The 19,327-nt window shown below is 38.4% G+C and overlaps 1 long non-coding RNA gene and 1 pseudogene across 1 annotated transcript in view; one reads left to right on the top strand and one right to left on the bottom strand.

Moving 5' to 3' along the window:
- The window catches only part of LOC145265763 (uncharacterized), a 499,232-nt gene that overhangs the window by 136,801 nt on the left and 343,104 nt on the right, over positions 1–19,327 (bottom strand). The gene's annotated exons all lie outside the window — the stretch shown is intronic.
- Positions 8,818–9,024, top strand: LOC145265873 (U2 spliceosomal RNA; annotated as a pseudogene).

Below are 19,327 nucleotides of genomic sequence, written 5' to 3'. Positions count from 1 at the left end.
GTAATAGTTAATAAAAAACGATATGCTAGAAAATGTTTATTTTTAAATACAAATACTAATTTAAGAATTCGGCGAAGTTTATCTATCCCTATTTCTGCGATAAGTAATTATCTTCCTTTCATAGTGTTTATTATGGTTTAAATATTGTCATTCAAATACGTGCAAAACGAGGCTTATATATTTAATTTTTACATTAATATAAACTTATTGTTTTTATGTGCATATGTAATAATTACTTGTAAGTTGGTTGGTTGATTAGTTGTTTTTGTTTTACGACATATCAACCCTTTTCAGGTTATTTAATGCCGAATCCAAAGATTCGTAAGAAAATCTTTTAAATAGAATATATTTGTTATTTTCAAGTCGGTTTCTATTAAACCCATAGTTGGGACCCTTACAGGCACTACCACTCCGGGTCAGAGTGGACCTGGGAGCAATTGTAATTGAAGGGTAACTCCACACTCCCCAAAGTCCGCAAGCTGGGGCCTCATCATTGGATATAGTTTAAGGTCATATCCAGGACCTACTTGTAAGTTATTTTTTAATTAAAAAGAATAATTCAGAGTTTCTCTTTTGGTTTTTACCAGATTTTACTGCGAATGTAATTAAATAAAGACACTTTTTTTCATAATTGTTGTTTTTATTTACAGCGTCTTTCACGTGGGATTATTCGGTTTCCTGTTTATATGCAAGTTATACAACATTCTAATTACATCTATTTTTTTTACATTTAAAATAGACTTGATTATTTTAAAGAGAAATTTTTAATAATTTCTGTTTTAAAGCTTTTCGTATCTTTTCAGTGTTTTCTATCTCGTTGCGAAACAAGTAAATAGTAACTTAATTACTTAAAAAAAAGGTTATACATTTTTATTTAAAAGTCATTGTTTTTCATTGTTTAAAATTTAAAGTTCTATCTTCGTTTAACGAAAAAGAGATCCTGCTAGACTACGGTAATTTTTACTTTTTTCCCAGTGGAGTGTTTCAGTTTTTTTCCCACATGAACAACTGACCTTGTCTAACGTTCTAATTATATCTATTTTTTTAAATTTAATGTAGACTTAATTATTTTAAAGATTCTGTTTTAATGAGTTCTGTTTTAATTTTCAGCATTTTTTTTTAATTCAAATTCGTCGATTAATGAATTTATTTATTTTTTTTTCCGAATGCAGTGTTGCAGTTTTTCCCACATGAAAAACTGACCTTAACTTAGTATAACCTCGTTGGGAGTCAAGTAAAAAAAAATGATTGTAATTAGTTTTTAAGTTATTGTTTCTCCATTCTAAAAATTTTACACAGGTTTATTCCGTATATTTTAAGAAAATCTGTTGGTCTATTATTAAAAAAATACTTAATTATTTAAAATAAAATAATACAAATTTATTTTTTTACTAACGTGTCGCCACTTATTAAAGCGATAAGTCGCTCAAAAGTAAGTTTTAATAAGATATGAATTTTATGTTCTTTCAATGTTTTCCTATTTTATGCTCAGTTTTTAATTTAGCCATATTCAGGAAATTTGTATAACGTCTGATAATCTACTATGATATATTTTCTTTCAAGATATTTAAATAAAAAATTGTTCGAAAAAGACGCACCACAATTTGTTGTTGCATTAAATGCAAGAAGATTTCCAGTTCCCCTTGCCCCAAAAGCACCAATTTTCTGGCAAATCATCCAATGCAGCTATTTCGTTTTAAATACGTATCCGAACTTAAAAGAGTTAGCTATTATTAAAATAATAGCAAAGGATATAATCGGCATTTGGAAGGCAGTTAACTATCGTTTATCTCTAATAAATGAAATGTCTATGGTAAATAACGTGAAAATCCTATTTTTTAAGAAAGAAAAACAGATAAATAAAAACTCTTTACCTGCATTCAAAGAAAAAGTGTTACAGGAAAACTAGACACGCTGTTTGACATTGCTTCCTGTACATGCAAATTACACTGCGATTATGTGAACACAGTGTCCGCCCGGCCCTCTGTGGCCTCGGGCGACAAGATCAAAGTGTATTATCTGTTCCGGCAGATACTGCAAACAAAGACCCTATGTGGGGGCGACCCCACAGATAAGACCTTGGTCAATGTCGGGGCAACCCTTCATACCAATTGTCACTATCCAGCTCCCATTTCCCACCCATCGGGAGCTGGTCCCCATTTTCTATTCCCCCTCCCTCTCTCTCCACATTAAAAAACGGCCTTGTGCCTAATTTGCTCAGTGGGGAAGCAAATAAATACACACTGTACATGCAAATTACCCGTTTTCGGCTGTGATGACAAAAATGTTAAGTACAACAAAGAACATGGCAAGACTAAACGCATACTCTGTACTTGTCCTTTGGAAAAGAAGATAAAATTATTTGCTGTTTTATTTTTTTTTAATATGTTCAATTAACAAAGTCATATGAATTATTTTTTTATTTTCTTTCCTACCAAAGCAAAATGTTACACGAGGTCGTTTTTAAACTGGGGTTAAAATAGCTCCCCGAAAAAAAAGGGGAAAACAGAACTCTGGTTGGGCCCCAAAATAGTAATTATCCCAGTATAGAGGGTTTCCCCTCCATTGACAGGGACACATACTACACTTTGATCTCGGCCCGAAAGCAAAGAACAGTATTTATTTGCTCCCCCACCGGCCAAATTAAGCACGACCGATTTTTAATGTGAGTAGTTAAGGGGAAATGGATACCAACACCCCGGAGAGTAGGGAAGCTGGATAGTGACAATTGGTATGAAGGGTTGCCCCTACATTAACCAAGGTCTTTTATGTGGGGTTGCCCCCACATATGGTCTTTGCTTGCGATATCTGCCGGAACAGATACTATACTTTGATCTTGGCCCGAGGGCCAAACCTCAAAAATGAGGCGGAACAGTGTATTTATTTGCTCCCTCACCGAGTAAATTAGGCACAAGTCTGATTTTTAATGTGAGGAGTGAAGAGGAAATGGGGACCAACTCTGCCGGAACAGATGGTATTTCTTTGCTCCCCCACCGAGCAAATAAGGCACAAGGCCGATTTTTAATGTGAGGAGTGAAGGGAGGGGGAAGGGAAAAAGGGGACCAGCTCCCGAGAGGTGGGAAATGGGAGCTGGTTAAAGGTCAGGCATGTGGGGTTGCCTCCACATCTGGTCTTTGCTAGTCATAGCTAGTCCTAGCTAGTCATAGCTTGCAGCATCTGCCGGAACAGATGGTATTTATTTGCTCCCCCACCGAGCAAATTAGGCACAAGGCTGATTTTTAATGTGAGGAGTGAAGGGAGGCGGAAGGGGAAAAGGGGACCAGCTCCCGAGAGGTGGGAAATGGGAGCTGGTTAAAGGTCAGGCATGTGGGGTTGCCCCCACATCTGGTCTTTGCTAGTCATAGCTAGTCATAGCTAGTCATAGCTTGCAGTATCTGCCGGAACAGATGGTATTTATTTGCACCCCCACCGAGCAAATTAGGCACAAGGCCGATTTTTAATGTGAGGAGTGAAGGGAGGGGGAAGGGGAAAAGGGGACCAGCTCCCGAGAGGTGGGAAATGGGAGCTGGTTAAAGGTCAGGCATGTGGGGTTGCCCCCACATCTGGTCTTTGCTAGTCATAGCTAGTCATAGCTAGTCATAGCTTGCAGCATCTGCCGGAACAGATGGTATTTATTTGCTCCCCCACCGAGCAAATTAGGCACAAGGCCGATTTTTAATGTGAGGAGTGAAGGGAGGGGGAAGGGAAAAAGGGGGCCAGCTCCCGAGAGGTGGGAAATGGGAGCTGGTTAAAGGTTAGGCATGTGGGGTTGCCCCCACATCTGGTCTTTGCTAGTCATAGCTAGTCCTAGCTAGTCTTAGCTTGCAGCATCTGCCGGAACAGATGGTATTTATTTGCTCCCCCACCAAGCAAATTAGGCACAAGGCCGATTTTTAATGTGAGGAGTGAAGGGAGGGGGAAGGGGAAAAGGGGCCCAGCTCCCGAGAGGTGGGAAATGGGAGCTGGTTAAAGGTTAGGCATGTGGGGTTGCCCCCACATCTGGTCTTTGCTAGTCATAGCTAGTCATAGCTTGTATCTGCCGGAACAGATACTACACTTTGATCCTGGCCCGAAGGCCAAGGCCAATGTATTTATTTGCTCCCTCACCGACCAAATTAGGCACAGAGCCGATTTTTAATGTGAGTAGTGAAGGGGAAATGGGACCAACTCCACGGGGAGTAGGGGAGCTGGATAGTGACAATTGGTATGAAGGGTTGCTCCTACATTGACCAAGGTCTTATACGTGGGGTTTCCCCCACATATGGTCTTTGATTGCAGTATCTGCCGGAACAGATACTACACTTTTATCTTGGCCCGAAGTCTAAGGCCAAGAATAACAACCCTCCGTTCTATTTAAATGGATTTGTATGCTTGCATTTAATGTTTAAACACTTGTAAAAACAATGATTACCATTTCCGTTTTAAATAATACTTTTATATGTTTGTAAAAAAAATGTGAAATTTGATATTTCAGGTTCCAGTGGAATATGGGAATATTTGAAAGATCAGAGAGCCAAAAAGGGATCCCAGTGTACTGCCCACCTTGGTCCAATAAGCTGGCATAAGAAATGTAAAAAGACAACAGAATGATTGGAACGGCAAAAGAAATTATGTTCATCATCTAGTAATGCATCAACATATGATGATGAGGATGCTGTTCTTTCCCACTCAGTCCTAATAATTTGAGTCTCTCTCAGGCCATTGCAGCCTTACCAAAATCCCTCCATAGACTAGGGAATTAATCAGGAGTGATATTTCTTCCAACTTTGGAACCAGCCGTACTAATGCATTGATCTTTTATTGAGAGGCCATGGGCGTTCTCACATCTAATGTCGATATAAAATATAGCATTACTAAATTTAAAATAGACTGAGAAAAGGCAAAAATGAAAGTAAATGCCCATCAAAGAAAGGTGGGAAACCTAATTTGTATTGAGGTTGATGAAAGAAATGATAAACACAGATTGTCGTATAAAGAGATCTTGGGACCAAATTGAGAGAAAATATTTTTAAAAGGCAAAGGACCAGAGCGACATTTTACATTCACAAAAGGTATGGATGTACAATGAATATTCCAATCATAGAGTTATCGCTAATATTGTTTGGTGTTTGTATTTTTTACACAGGTATCACCACTTATTAAGACCAAGAGGCCACTCAAGGGTAAGGGTTAAAGAGTGTACAGTAGAAATTGGAAAATATAGTAATCATTAGTAATGAAAAATTCGGTAAATTTGTTAACTTATATAGCACGGCTCATCAAGAACTTGTTTACGTTAATCTTGAAGACAACCATATTGTAGTCAGCTGGAAAGTAGGAAAACGGAAGACAATTCCACAGACGCGCAGTTCTAAGAAAGAAGCTTTGTTCATGGAATCTACGTTTAGGTTTAGGCACAGATAAAGATAAAGAGTGGGGGAATTATTGATAGACGAGTGTTTCTTGTGAAAGTTTGGCGAGGGGGACCTCAGTCGAACACTTTCCATGAAAATAAAGATACATCAGAGACAAGCTCGCAACATCTCTTCTGTGAGATAGAGGTTGCAGGGAAGAGAAAAGGACATCTCCTATTGGTTCAACTAGTAATGTTTTTGCAGAGGAAGTTGGTGTTCTGAAAGAATCTACAATTAAGGTTATTTTAGTAGACAACACGAATACAAATGCAAGTTTTGGGGCTGGACTTGTAGCATTTGTTGAGAAAAAAACTACAGACAAAATTACACACCATTGATTACTCTCTGCACCAAAATGAACTTCCATGTAGGGCTCTTTATGAAACCAAAAAATTCCTACAACTTTCGCTGCTCCTCTTGGTAAATTTATTTAGCAATGATTATAATCATTGAACCCCAGTAGTATTTACCACAGTGTGTTGTCCTCTGGATATGTATTTTAAGACTGAGGAAATAAATTGACTAACCCTTGAGCAGAGACTTTTATTGGAATATGCACTTGGCATATGCAGAGCAAAAGGTTTTTTTTTTATCGCAGACCAGCAGCAACAAATACGTAATCGGAAGTAACTTAAGTAAATATAAGTTATATTTTCGGTGGGCTTTTAAAGTTGACAGTCAGACAGAGTATTCAACACCAGTACGTTTTCGCTGAACTATGATACTTCAACAGTTTATGCCCAACGGTAATTTTCTTAAAGGAGCTATTGCATGTTCTAAAATAAATTTGCACAAGTTTTATATATGTAAGGTATCTGAGGACACTTATATTTTTGTACTTTTTTATTTGAATTAAAAATATTAATTAATGAATTAAAAAAGAATTCAGGTGATAAGTCATCTCCCTCTCAGTACAGACCAATAAGTCTCCTGTGTGTCATGAGTAAGTTGTTGGAATCCATATTAAATAGAGAAATAGCCAACCACCTCAGCAGAAACAACCTTCTTAGTGACACACAATAAGGTTTCCGCACTACAAGATCTACCGCAGATGTGCTGACCGTTATATCTCAAAGGATTAGTGAATCTCTTGACGAAAGCTTCCTTTCTAGGGCAATTGCTCTTGACATATCAAATGCCTTCGACAAGGTATGGCATAAGGGTCTACTTCACAATATTTCCAGCTACGGTATAACTGGAAATGTTTTCTCAATCATTAAATCATTTCTCTCCGATAGGCTCATAAGAGTAGTGGTAGATGGACAAAAATCAGAGGCCTGCAGTATTAATGCTGGAGTCCCTCAGGGGTCAATCCTGGGCCAAACTCTCTTGCTGATCTACATCAATGACCTCCCTAAACACATACTTAAATCATTCATTGACATCTATGCTGATGACACGACCATCTATGGCAACACATCAAAGGCTGTAAATGACAAATTTCTCTCTGATTCTCTCTCCTCTGATCTCGAGCGCGTGGTTCAGTGGGGGAAGACGTGGCTGGTTACCTTTAATGCATCTAAAAGCAAACTCCTATCCTTACATCATCAACGTTCTGATCCCCATCTGGGTTCAATTGGGATGGATGGCTCTCGTCTGGGAGAGGCCCCGTGTTTGGCAAGCTTCTGGGTTTTACCTTTACTCCTGATCTGAAATGGAACACGTACATCAAGTCTGTTGCCAAGGTCGCTGGAAAGATGGTAGGATCCTTCCTCCGCTCCAGAGGATATCTCACTACTGATGCAATTCTCTATCTATAGAAAAGCCAAGTACGTCCAAGGATGGAATACTGCTGCCATATCTGGGCAGGAGCTGCTAAAAACAGCCTATCCTGGCAAAATAGACTTCGTGGCTTAGTGGGGATGCCCTTTTCTCTACCCTGCAACCCCTCTCCCAGAGAAGAGACGTTGCGAGCCTATCCTTGTTTTATCGTTATTTCCATGGCAGGTGCTCGTCTGAACTCCAATCTCTGGTCCTCCCTCGCCAATCTTTCACGGAAAACACCCGTCTAGCTGAATCCACTGTGAAAAATTTCCCCCACTCTTTATCTGTGCCTAAATCAAAACGTGGATTCCATGAACAAAGCTTCTTCCTTAGAAGTGCACGCCTGTGGAACTCTGTTCCTCTGCCTGCTTCCCACCTGACTACAACTTGGATCTCTTCAAGTCCAACGTTGACAAATTCCTAATGAACAGCCCCCTTTAAGTAAACACTTCATCAAATCTCCACACTAACGTAATGTACTTGCAATAACCCTTATCCCTGAGTGGCTTCCGGGCCTTGATAAGTGGTGACCACTGTGTAAAAAAATATATACTAATTAATGTGTTTTTTTTCTTTCAGAAAATCTCATGGCGAGTAATAATGAAATGAAAATACACGTTGTAATTGTGACTATAAAAACGAAACACCGTCATTAAGAAATTGCAAATATTTCTAAAAGTCCCCGATTTTTCGTTTTCAAAGTTAGAAAGGAGTTAACTAACAATAATAATAATAATAATAATAAAACGATAGTGATAAATTGGCCCAGAGGAAAAGAAAACAGCGTTTCCAACGTTCTAACTCACGCAAATCATCTGGGTCTTTCAGAAAGGGATATGCCATGATCGACAAATATCCTGGGCCATCAATGTGATAACTTGTCAAAGATCTTCAAGGATCTGAAGAAATAACAAGAAATGTTGTTCATCCGGATCTCGGATACAAACTATAGGTTCTCGAGTGAGGTCAGTTTATGCCAACAAAACTTAAGAGAATCGTTTAATGCGTGCAAACCGACTCTTAAACAAATTGAGCATCCAGTGAAACAGAAGTGTCTGCGGTCTTTCTCCGATGATAATGTCACACCAATCTTATGGCCTCCTTACACAACAGTCCTTAAGCTTTGGAATTATTACGTGTGGGGCGACATTGAAGAGGAAGTTAATAACCATCCTCATAACATCAGAGTCTCTCTGAATAAAACAAACCCGAGCAATGGAGGACATAAATTTAAGCTTGTAGTTTCTTTCGAACTCGAAGTGGCTCAATAATTGCATCCAAAGAAGGACATTTGTTTTGTTACGAGAAATTGTAAATTTCAACTTTGTAACAGTTTCATTTTCTGTTTTTGTACATTATGCATCTTGTAAAATAATCTATCGAGTTATGTGAATACAAATATATGCGAGTTATTGAATACAAATATAAAATATCTTAAAAGTTACTTAGGTTCATGTGCTCATAATGTGTCCATTAAAACTGATTTAAAATACTCCAAAGGAATTGAAATTTGGCGAATATCTATATATTAATACGATAGCGTGTGTGTTCTTTTGTGTGTCACGCTTACATCCGGGTCGTTTAATTGTAAGGAAATTCCATTAAAAAAAAGAAAAAAAAAACTGGTGTCGCTATTGAGGCAAAGCTAATAGAAATGATTTGTACTTCTTGGCCTTTTTGGCCAAGATCAAAGTGTAATATCTATTCTTCAGACTCTACATTTCAGTTTCTCTCTCAGTGAGAGAAATCCTTTACGACTAAGAATTTTTTTGTCTTTTTTCTCCGCGTTAAAAAAGGACCCTGGTGTCTAAATCTGTCCCGTGGGGAGGCATTGTAAATAGGTACTATATTTAATGTAATAAAGATTTAATATTAAAGGAGTAACTGGGAAAAGTAATTTCTGATTTAATTACAACATTTCCTGGAAATGTCCCTTTTGATTGATTATAAACTGCACTGAAAAATGTCCCTTCTGATTATTTTTTTGTTGTTGTTTACTTGCCTCCCCACAAGTGCAGAGTTGGTCGGTTAAAAATTGGGGGAGGGGTCCAGCTCCCCAAAAGGGGCACGTTGGTTAGTAACAAATATAAAAATTGTATCAGTAATGAAGGATTTCTCCTGCATTAGCCAAGACCAAAAGGGGGGGGTTGTTACTGGAATGCTGAGACTGATACTACACTCAACAATTCATGTTCAAGCAATGGTTGTCTAATCCCTATCCGTGTTAATGTTTTTATGTATTCATTTCGAAAAGCTGCTGAAACAGTTTATAATTTACACATTACTTTATTTCAAGTATATTTTAAACAGTGGGGTGAGGGGTATGAAGTAAGTCCTGAAAATTACTTAAAGCGTTTACAATTTAAACATTACTTTATTTCATGGATATTTTAACAGTAGCGAAGGTGGTGAAATCAGTTCCAGAAATGGCTGAAACCGTTTACGTATTTAACATTACTTTATTAAATGCATATTTATAATAATGGGGTGGAGGATATGAAGTCAGTCTCGGAAATCGCTGAAACAGTTTACTATTTAGCCATTACATTATTTCATGTATATTTTGGCAGTTGGTTGGGGATATAAAGTCAGTCCCAGTAATTGCTGAAACAGTTTGGGATTTAAACATTACTTTATTTCATGTATATTTGTTATAGTGGGGTGGCGGACATGAAGTCAGTCCCGGGTTTGAATGCGATAAGTGCAAATACATACTAGCAGAAAGCGTCGCCCATTATTGAATGAGATAGGTGGAAAACATATAATAGCAGAATATTCAGTGTCGCCCGGGATCGAATGAGATAGGTGAAATATATAAACTAACAGAATATGAGGTGTCACTCGGGATTGGATAAGATATGTGGAACATGTATACTATGAGAATACCCTGAATTGATTTATGGATTTGTAATGAAATAATCAGCCTAGGCAATATATCAAAGTTATTATTTTGGTAAGGGGGAGGCTGTAAGTTGTATTTAAAATATGAAAAACGATTTTCGAAATTAGTAACATATCCAAGAATTATGAAAAATGATGAAATGGGAGTTAATTGATTGGTGTGTTTGTAATGGAATAATCAGCTCATGAAATATATCAAATTTATTATTTTAGTAGGAGAGGGCGATAAGGATGGTTTAAATTATGAAAAATGATTGTCGAAATTATTAACGAGAATTATGAAAAATGATAATATGGGATTTAATGTATTAGTGTGCTTGAAATGAAACAATATATCAAAATTATTATTTTAGTAAAGGCGGCAATGATGTGGGTTAAAATGATGAAAAATGATTGTCGACATTAGTAACATATCCAAGATTAATGACAAACAACGAAATGTGAGTTAATTGGTTGGTGTGTTTGAAATAAAATAATCAGCCCAGATAACATATCAAAATCATTATTTTAGTAGTAGGTGGTTAATAATGTGGGTTAAACATATAAAATGTGATTGCCGAATTTAGTAACATATCCGAGAATTATAAAAATTGATGAAATGTGAGTTAATAGATAGTTGTGTTTTTTTATGAAATAATCAGCCCAGACAATATTTCCAAGCTATTTTTTTAGTAAAAGTGGGCGATAAGAATGGTTTAAATTATTTAAAAAAAACTATCGTCGAAATTAATAACATATCCAACAATTACGAAAAATGATTAAATGTGAGTTAATTTATTGGTGTGTTTATAATAAAATAATCAGCCCAGACAATATATCAAAGTCATTCTGTTAGTAAGAGAGGGCGGTAAGGATGGTTTAAATTATGAAAAATGACTGTCGAAATTAATAACATATCCAAGACATATGAAAAAAATGATTTAATGCATTAGTGTGTTTGAAATTAAATAATCAGACCAGACAATATATCAACTTATTATTTTAGTAAGGGGGCGATGATATCGGTTGAAATGATAAAAATGATTGTCGAAATTAGTAAAATATCCAAGAATTATGAAAAATAATGAAATGCGCGTTAATTGATTGGTGTGTTGTAATAATTAAAAAAAAAACAACCCAGACAATATATAAAAAAAATATTATTTTAGTAAGGGGGAAACAACAATTCATAAAAAAATGATTGTCGAAATTAGTAACATGTCCAAGAATTATAAAAAATGATGAAAAATGAGTTAATTGATTGATTGGTGTGTTTGTAATGAAATAATCTGCCTATACAATATATCAAAGTTATTATTTTAGTAATGTGTGTGATATGGTCAGTTTAAATGATAAAAAATTATTGTCGATATTAGTACCATATCGAAGAATTATGAAAAATGATGAAATGTGAGTTAATTGATAGTTGTATTTTTTTATGAAATAATCAGCCCATATAATATATCAATTTTTTTTTATTTTAGTAAAGGACGAGGCGATAATGTGGGTTAAAATTAGGATAAATTATTGTCGAACATAGTAACATATTCCATAATTATAAGAAATGATGAAATGTGAGTTAATTGACCAGGAAATATATCAAAGTTATTATTTTAGTAAGGGGGCGATTTTAATAAACGGGCTAGATAATATTATTGTGCCTTCCTTCATGCTGAACAGAACGCTCACAGAATGCCCAGTAACAATATATTACATATGAAAAATGCCGCTGTGGAATTTCCACAGGTCCCGCTAGTATATACTAATACGATAGAGTGTGTGTCATTTTCTGTGTCACGCTTATATCCGGGTCGTTTAATCGTGATTTATATCCATTTCTTGTAATAAATAATTTTACCAAGTGTCATCTAATGTTTTTATAAATAATTTTACTAAGAATTCTTCATAATTTTGGTTTCAGTTTCGATTGTAGCTGATTGCACTTAAGTTATCTATTTCTATGCATAATTTTACCAAGGATTTCTCATAAGTTTTGGTTTCGGTTTCGATTATAGCTAATGGCACGTCAATAATCTTTTTTAAATAATTTTATCAAGAAGTCGTCATAAGTTTTGGGTATGGTTTCGATTATGGGTGAAGGAACTCAAAGAAAACATATATATATATATATATATATATATATATATATGTGTGTGTGTGTGTGTGTGTGTGTGTTTTCATAAGTTTTTGTTTCGGTTTCGGTTGAAGCTAATGCACCCAAGGTATATATATATATATATATTATTATTATTATTATTATTATTATTATTATTATTATTATTATTATTATTATAAAGTTAATGTTCTATCGATTTTTGTATATTTTAAATTTGCGATTTCAATATACATACCAGCTTAGATGAATACTTTTGCAGTTTTAACAAAAAAGCTACAATAATATTAGAGCGTCTCCATTTACACTGAACATCTACAGAATGCTAACATCAATACAGTGAACTCATATGAATGAGTCCCCTATGGAATTTCCACAGGTCCCGCTAGTTTAATAATTATTTTCTAATAGCTCTTGTTAAAATTTTACAAAAACACATGCATATGAAGTTTCCTGAATGGATGCCACTATTGCTATGAAATAGCTTCCAGATTATATAAAATCACGCTTAGCAACTTTGTTCTAAATTCCATAATAATCGGTTAATTAATTAGTGAATTAAAATATAGAAGCATACTTAACGCATACTTAACGCATACTTAACATTACTTAACATTACATGTTATAATAACTTATAGAATATAAACAGAATAAGATCATGACAGACTCTCCCTTGAGACTCTGGCAATTTCTTCAACATTATGAACATTGAAATCTCTACAAGACACGAATGCTGATTGAGAGGTGAGCGCGCAGGATGTGATCAATTTACTCGGCGATACTCTCAAAGATAGCAACGACATAATTGGGAAGAGAATGCTGTGGCGTGTTATTCGAAAGCACGGGAAAATCCATCCCCAAAGCATTCACCTTTTTCCTCGCGTGGCCTCCGATCCATAAAAAGGTGTGACTCCTTTTTAAAAAAAATTGCACAATTTCAAAATTCATGGAAGCATTAAGGGTTGGGTTTGGCTGTGAGTATCAACATCAATGCTAATCTGAAATATTTGAATTATATTGTTTGTGTTTATACGACGCTTTCAATGACTTTAAAATAGTCCAAATAAAATTAACTTTAGCTAATACTATCAGGGAGATTCGACGTTGCTCGGGATTGAATGATATTCTACGAATGTTTCATACTCACATATTTTTATGATCCTTAGTGAAATCCTAAATTTTAAAATCAAATCGATGGATTGCCTACTCTAGTTGGGAACCCCTCGAAATGCACCAAGAGAAAACTGCATTAAAGTTTCGTAAATGTTCCACTGGCGCCGATGAATAATGGTCAGTTTATTTTTTATATTTTTTCTGTATGGAAATATTAAATAACGCATCTGTGCTTCTGGCGCACGTACATTACAGGGATTGGTTTATCAGAGTATTATACCGTCAATATCTGGAACAGAGCAATGAAATGTTTAAATCATAGATGCATGATTTCAGTCATAATAAGAATGCAATTTGCAACAACTCTGATCAATTTGGGTGGAATAAAAAATATGAGCCATTACTTTTGGAATGTCTCCCGAATATGCAAACAATTAATTGAATGTTTACTAGCTTTCAAAATAGAATCAGTCTGGGTTACGGTTTGTTCTTTGTAATAGTAGGGATACTCTTGAATTGAAAATATTTGAATATTTTGTTCTAATTGAAACCTTTTTTTCTGGAAGCTTGGTATTACGTTTTTTTTTTGTTTATCTTTAGTTTCCAAGTTCGAGAGAAGTACAATTATCCTCATCTTTTGTTGATTGTTTCACGACGTTTCGTCCAACTATTCCCATGGCGTTCGTCAGGAGTTAACCCCGACGGATAGGAACTCTGAGTCTCCTGACTGCATATACTGCAATTACTGCCGTCCGTAGTTGTCGTCTCACCACGTTATTGGTCAAGTAATAGTAATAGTTGGCGAAACGTCCTGAAACAACTAATCGAAGATGAAGATATTTATCTGCAATGAATAAAATTTATAAATAATACTCATCTCAATGAATTCCAATTAAATAATATAAGGATTCTCGAGTTCAACAGGACACACCTGAAGAAAGTCGGAGGTTACATTGACTTAAACCTTGTGACTATAGCATTCAGGATGAAAACGGGAGTACGATAAATGCAAATAATATGAAACCTACGTATTCTCTATATTAAAACCTGATTTTGTATCCAACTTTCCGCTCGTTGGGGCGAGGGCAAATAAATAAGGAAAGGCAGATCTGTAAGAAATGAGGTTCAAAAACGGCGGTAAACGTTGCCTGAGCCACGTGCTTAACAATTTATGTAAGCAATCAATAAATACACAATTGATTGCTAATCACTTTTCATTCTTATGTCGTGTGATCAAATGTCTCAATGTAGATGAGGATGCTGATATTTTCAGGTGCAATTCAAACGGTGTTAAGGTCTTCTATCTTAATCCGTGCTAATCTTATACCTTTATTTATCAAACATTACGCACGTAACGAGCCGATAGTGTCGTGTCTGAGCGTCTGTCTCTTCTCAAGTGAGAATAATTGAATTCATTTGATTACCTTGGAGAAGATCATCCGTAAGTCTTGAGGAAGCTTTTTATTAAAATTTAAAAACAAAAAAAAAAAAAAACGAAAAGCACGTGCGAGCCTACGAGGTTATGTTACGTAAGGATGTAAGATAAGATGAACGTCTTAATCACGAAAAGAGTGAAGATGATGTTTGGTAATTTTTTAGATAAAGAATTCATAGTTTAAATATTTTTGGATTATTATTTTCATCATGGTTTTCACAAAATTTCGTCTAATGTAACATTTGAAATACTTCAAGCGAGTTTTGATTAAACAAGTCCGATAGCCATTAGTTGCGTGCTCTCGTGTAATGAATGAATGCGTGAATGTAGGATTGACATGAAATTCTTAAAGATAAACTAAAATGACCGAAAAATGGGCTGAAATGACTTAAATAAATAAAAAGTAAATGACTTAGAATGACTTTAATGAACGTAAAGATGAATTGAATGTTTAAAAATAATTAGAATCCTTCAAAAACAACTTCAATGATCTTGAATGGCTTTGAGACTGACTGGTTGTAAAGTGGGTGATCATTTAACATTAAATTAATACAGAAAAGTAATCCCCCACTTTATATCACAAAGTTACAAACATAAGTACAAGATGTAGTAAGAACAGATACTACTCTTTGATCTCCATATTTAATTTATTCCGCTTAAAGAAAAAAATTACAATAAAAAATGTCAATATAAAATTAAAAAACGTAAAAAGTAAAATCTCCAAAAGACAAAACAAATTTAGACACGGCCTTATAAGATCTGGGGAGGGGAGTGTTGCAGGGTCTTTGTAACTAAAGTAAAAATTGAAGTCTTTGGCGACTTACTCTTGACTGGCAACATTTACCACAATATCTCATTCACTCTGTGGAATCTAAAGCTAACTAATAAGTTCCTAGCGTGTTAGTCAAAAGCATATATTGATAATTTATGTGTGTGTGGGGGGGGAGGTTCTCTAGTGCCAAAACAAGCAATCGGGTGACCGGATCTCATTTGCACCACCAGTCAAATGTCTCTTTAATTTTCTGTTGCTAACCTAGCGGGATAGGTTCCGTGGGACCCAGTACCGCGTGTGCCATGCCTATGGTTGTAACACGAATTCAAACTTGGCGCCTGGTCGGATGCACAAGCTAGTGTCATGCACCCACCTTCTTTCAAAGACAACTCGAGGCAACCTCTTCCAATCGCATCTGATCTTTGCTTTAAGCAGATGTTTAAAGTAGACGATCAGATCCTGATCCGGAACAGATATCCCTTCGCGGACTCGCTGGAGGCGTGTGATGCAAATGAACATTCTCGCTACTGCTAGGATCGCCAGAAAAAACATTCTGTTCTCTCTAGGCAGCGGCGGATCAATGTTCTCTACAAAATAAGATTCGTCGAGTTCAAACAGGCGCTTGGCATCGATGCGAGCCGTTACCTCGTTGACGTACCCTAGGAGTGTCTTAAGCCTGCTGCAGCGGAAAAAAAGCATGACCGACTGCTTCCCTCATGTCTTCGTCGCAGCGCAGGCAATAGACCCGGGTTACTTCTTTGTGCAAGTGGAGTTCGTCAAAGAGGGGCAATGCGTTCCTGGCAAGTCACCAGGTGATGGAAAATTCCGAGTTGGTAAGAAAGTTCCGTCCCGTCGCCCAACTCCACTGGGAGCGGACCTCCTCCAATGACATCCTCATCCGCTTCACTAGCGGTTCCTTTTTGCTACGCCCCACTAGCTTCCGATAAAGCCTGTTCCTAGACTGTTCGAGGACACTGGTCCGCGACAACGTTCTATGTACGGACTGGCATTCGGCGTAGAATGTTTGTTCCTCCCTCGGTCTCCGCCGAGATTCGACCGAGGGGTCGGGTGTGAGATTGGAAAACGAGCTTCCAACTGAAGTGATCCATGGAACGTCTACGTACAGTGAACGCCTCAGGAACGCCAACCTTTTTGCGTGCTTGCGACGCAGAAAATCGGGCTGTCCCAAACCTCCCTCGCTCGGATTTCGAACACAGACATATCTGCAAACATAATGCACAAGAGTGAGTCGAGGTGCTCCTGTAAGCTGATTCGTCGTTTTGAAGGGAGGGGAAGTACAGACAGACGGTAAAGGATGAGTGGGAAGACGTATAGAGCACACGCCTCCATCCGATCCTTCAAGGACAATTTCCTTCGAATCCAAATCTTGACAGTGGATTTGACCTTGATCTCTACTTCCGACCAGTTTTTCTCCAGCTGGAGACCTGGTCCGAACCACACACCGAGGATCCGGACTGGGCCGTTGGTCCAACTGAAGATGCCCAGAAGCAAATTTAGTCCGGTCCAGGTACCCAGCCGCAGACCCACCGATTTAACGCGATTGAAAACGGTCCCTGTAACTTCTTTATATCCAGCGAGCGTCTCGGTGACCGCTTGAATGTCTATGATGCAAGACACGAACACTGTAATGTCATCGACAAACGCGGAAACCCTGGCTCGTGTGCCTCCAGGGAGAGCTATCCCGCGCAGGACTGGTGTAGTCGCCTCGTCCCTTAACGTCCGAAGGAAGGGTTCCAACACCAAGACGTACAACAGATGCGACAGCGGACAACCATGCCGCACCGACCGAGAAACATTGAATGACTCCGACAGCTTACCGTTGATCTGCACCGCTACAATCGGCCTGTCATACAGTACAAAAATCCACTTGCGGAACTCCAGATTAAAACCGGCGGCCTCTAGCATAGATCCCAGGAACCGATGATCAATCCTATCGAAAGCATTGGACTGATCCAATCTGATCAGCACGGCGTCGGCGTCGCCTTCTGTCCTCTCTATGATCGTGCGGGTCAAATGAAGATTGTCCTCTATCGATCTCCCCTTCACAGCATAGTTCTGGTCTGGTTTGATCAAGTCAGTGATGACCACCTGCAAGCGATTCGACAGAATCTTGGTCAAAATCTTTAACTCTATGTTAAGCAGAGTCAAGGGCCTGAAATCGTCTAAATCTTCTTCCCTACCATGCCGTTGACCTTTCCTCAGCAATGTGATCACTCCCTTGATCACTTGCCCAGGGATGGACCCCTGGACAAACCAATGGTTGAACATATCCTTCAGAATAGGGACCAACATGGGCGACAGCATCAAGTAGAATTCGTAGGGTAGACCATCAAGCCCCGGGGACTTGTTGCAGCTGACCTGCTTCAACGCAGTAATGATCTCATGTTCCGCGACAAGACTATCACAGCTAGCCACTCGAGCCGCCATGAGGCGTGGCGAGTCGGCAAAAAGCTGCCAAACTCTTCCACACTGAGTCTGGGTAGTTGGGTGAAGCGCTCCGATAGATGCTCTCGACACCCCTCGCAGATATCCCGCATCGAAACAAGCGCGTGCCCTTCCAGGTTGTTTACTTTTTGAATGTACCCGCCCGAGCCACACCTTAGAGCAGCCTTACGCTCAACAGCGTCAACGTTAGCAGCCTCGTTGGAGACTTTCATTAACATAGCCCTAACTATTTGCCCCTCGTACCGCTCGTTAGCAAAGCGGTTGAGGTCTTGTTTAGCGAGCGCAATTTCTAGGGGACCCCCCCCCATGCCCGGGTAAGCCTATTCTCTATAAACTTCTTGGCCTTAGCCTTATCTAGCGCGATGCGTTGGCTGTACAGGACCGAGAAGCGTCTGATCTTTGCTTTGAGACTAGTCCACCACTTACTCCCGGTAGCCGCCCCCACTAATGTCCGCTAGATTAACTCTGTAACCTTCAACCGGTAGTCCTCCAGCTCCAAAAAGGTGCTGTTGAACTTCCAATATCCGGCCAGTTTAGGCCTAGAGCTCAAGTTCGAACGAGCCATAACAAGTTTATGGTCCGAGTGTCCTAAAAAGTGGAACGTGGGGCAAGATATGAAGTCTACATCGCCTCTTCTGACCAACATCCGATCCAAGTAAGTACTTGAATGGGAAGGCACATTAAGATGTCACGTCCATGTCTCCCGCCTTGGGTGATCCATGCGAAATCTGTCGACAAGATCGCACGAAACTATCAGGTCTGACAGACTGCTGTCACCGACCACTAGTCCCCCCGACCTTATCTATCTTGGGATAAAGGATGGCATTCCAATCACCCATTAAGGCTACCCTCTCCGGAACATCTATAAAGCCCTCCAGCCGTCGAAAGAAGAAAGCCCTCTCCAAAGCGAAATTAGGCGCATAAACTGCGACTATCCGAAACACATTGCTATTAACGGCAACATCGACGACAATCGCCCGGCCGCCCGCGTCCGCGTGAATAACATTCACCGACGCTGATAGGGTGCGATTTACTAGCAAGGCGATTCCACGACTATAGGTATTGCCATATGCTGAATAAACATCATAGTCAGTCACCAGCACCTGGCAATCCCCGTCACAAATAAAGTGGGTCTCCTGTATAGCGGCAATATCTACCTTGAGGGATATCAGATCTCTCAGCACGCGCGCGGCCTTGCTTCGACATCTGAGGCCCCTCACGTTATAAGTAGCCAAGTTTAAAGACATGGTCACCTACCTTACTCAGTGTCCTCGTGAGTGAGGACATGGTAGGTCTGACCAAGACTGCCAGTGAGGAGTTCTGTTGAGAGATGTCCGTCTTTCATCACGCCTCCCACGCCCAGAGGAACAGTTCAATTTAATGCCCTGTAA

This window comes from Euprymna scolopes, chromosome 40 (assembly GCF_053919585.1).
Source record: "Euprymna scolopes isolate OS-2025 chromosome 40, ASM5391958v1, whole genome shotgun sequence".
NCBI classification, from domain to species: domain Eukaryota; kingdom Metazoa; phylum Mollusca; class Cephalopoda; order Sepiida; family Sepiolidae; genus Euprymna; species Euprymna scolopes.
Note: the sequence above shows the minus strand (reverse complement) of the source record. Positions and strands in the feature narration are given on the sequence as shown.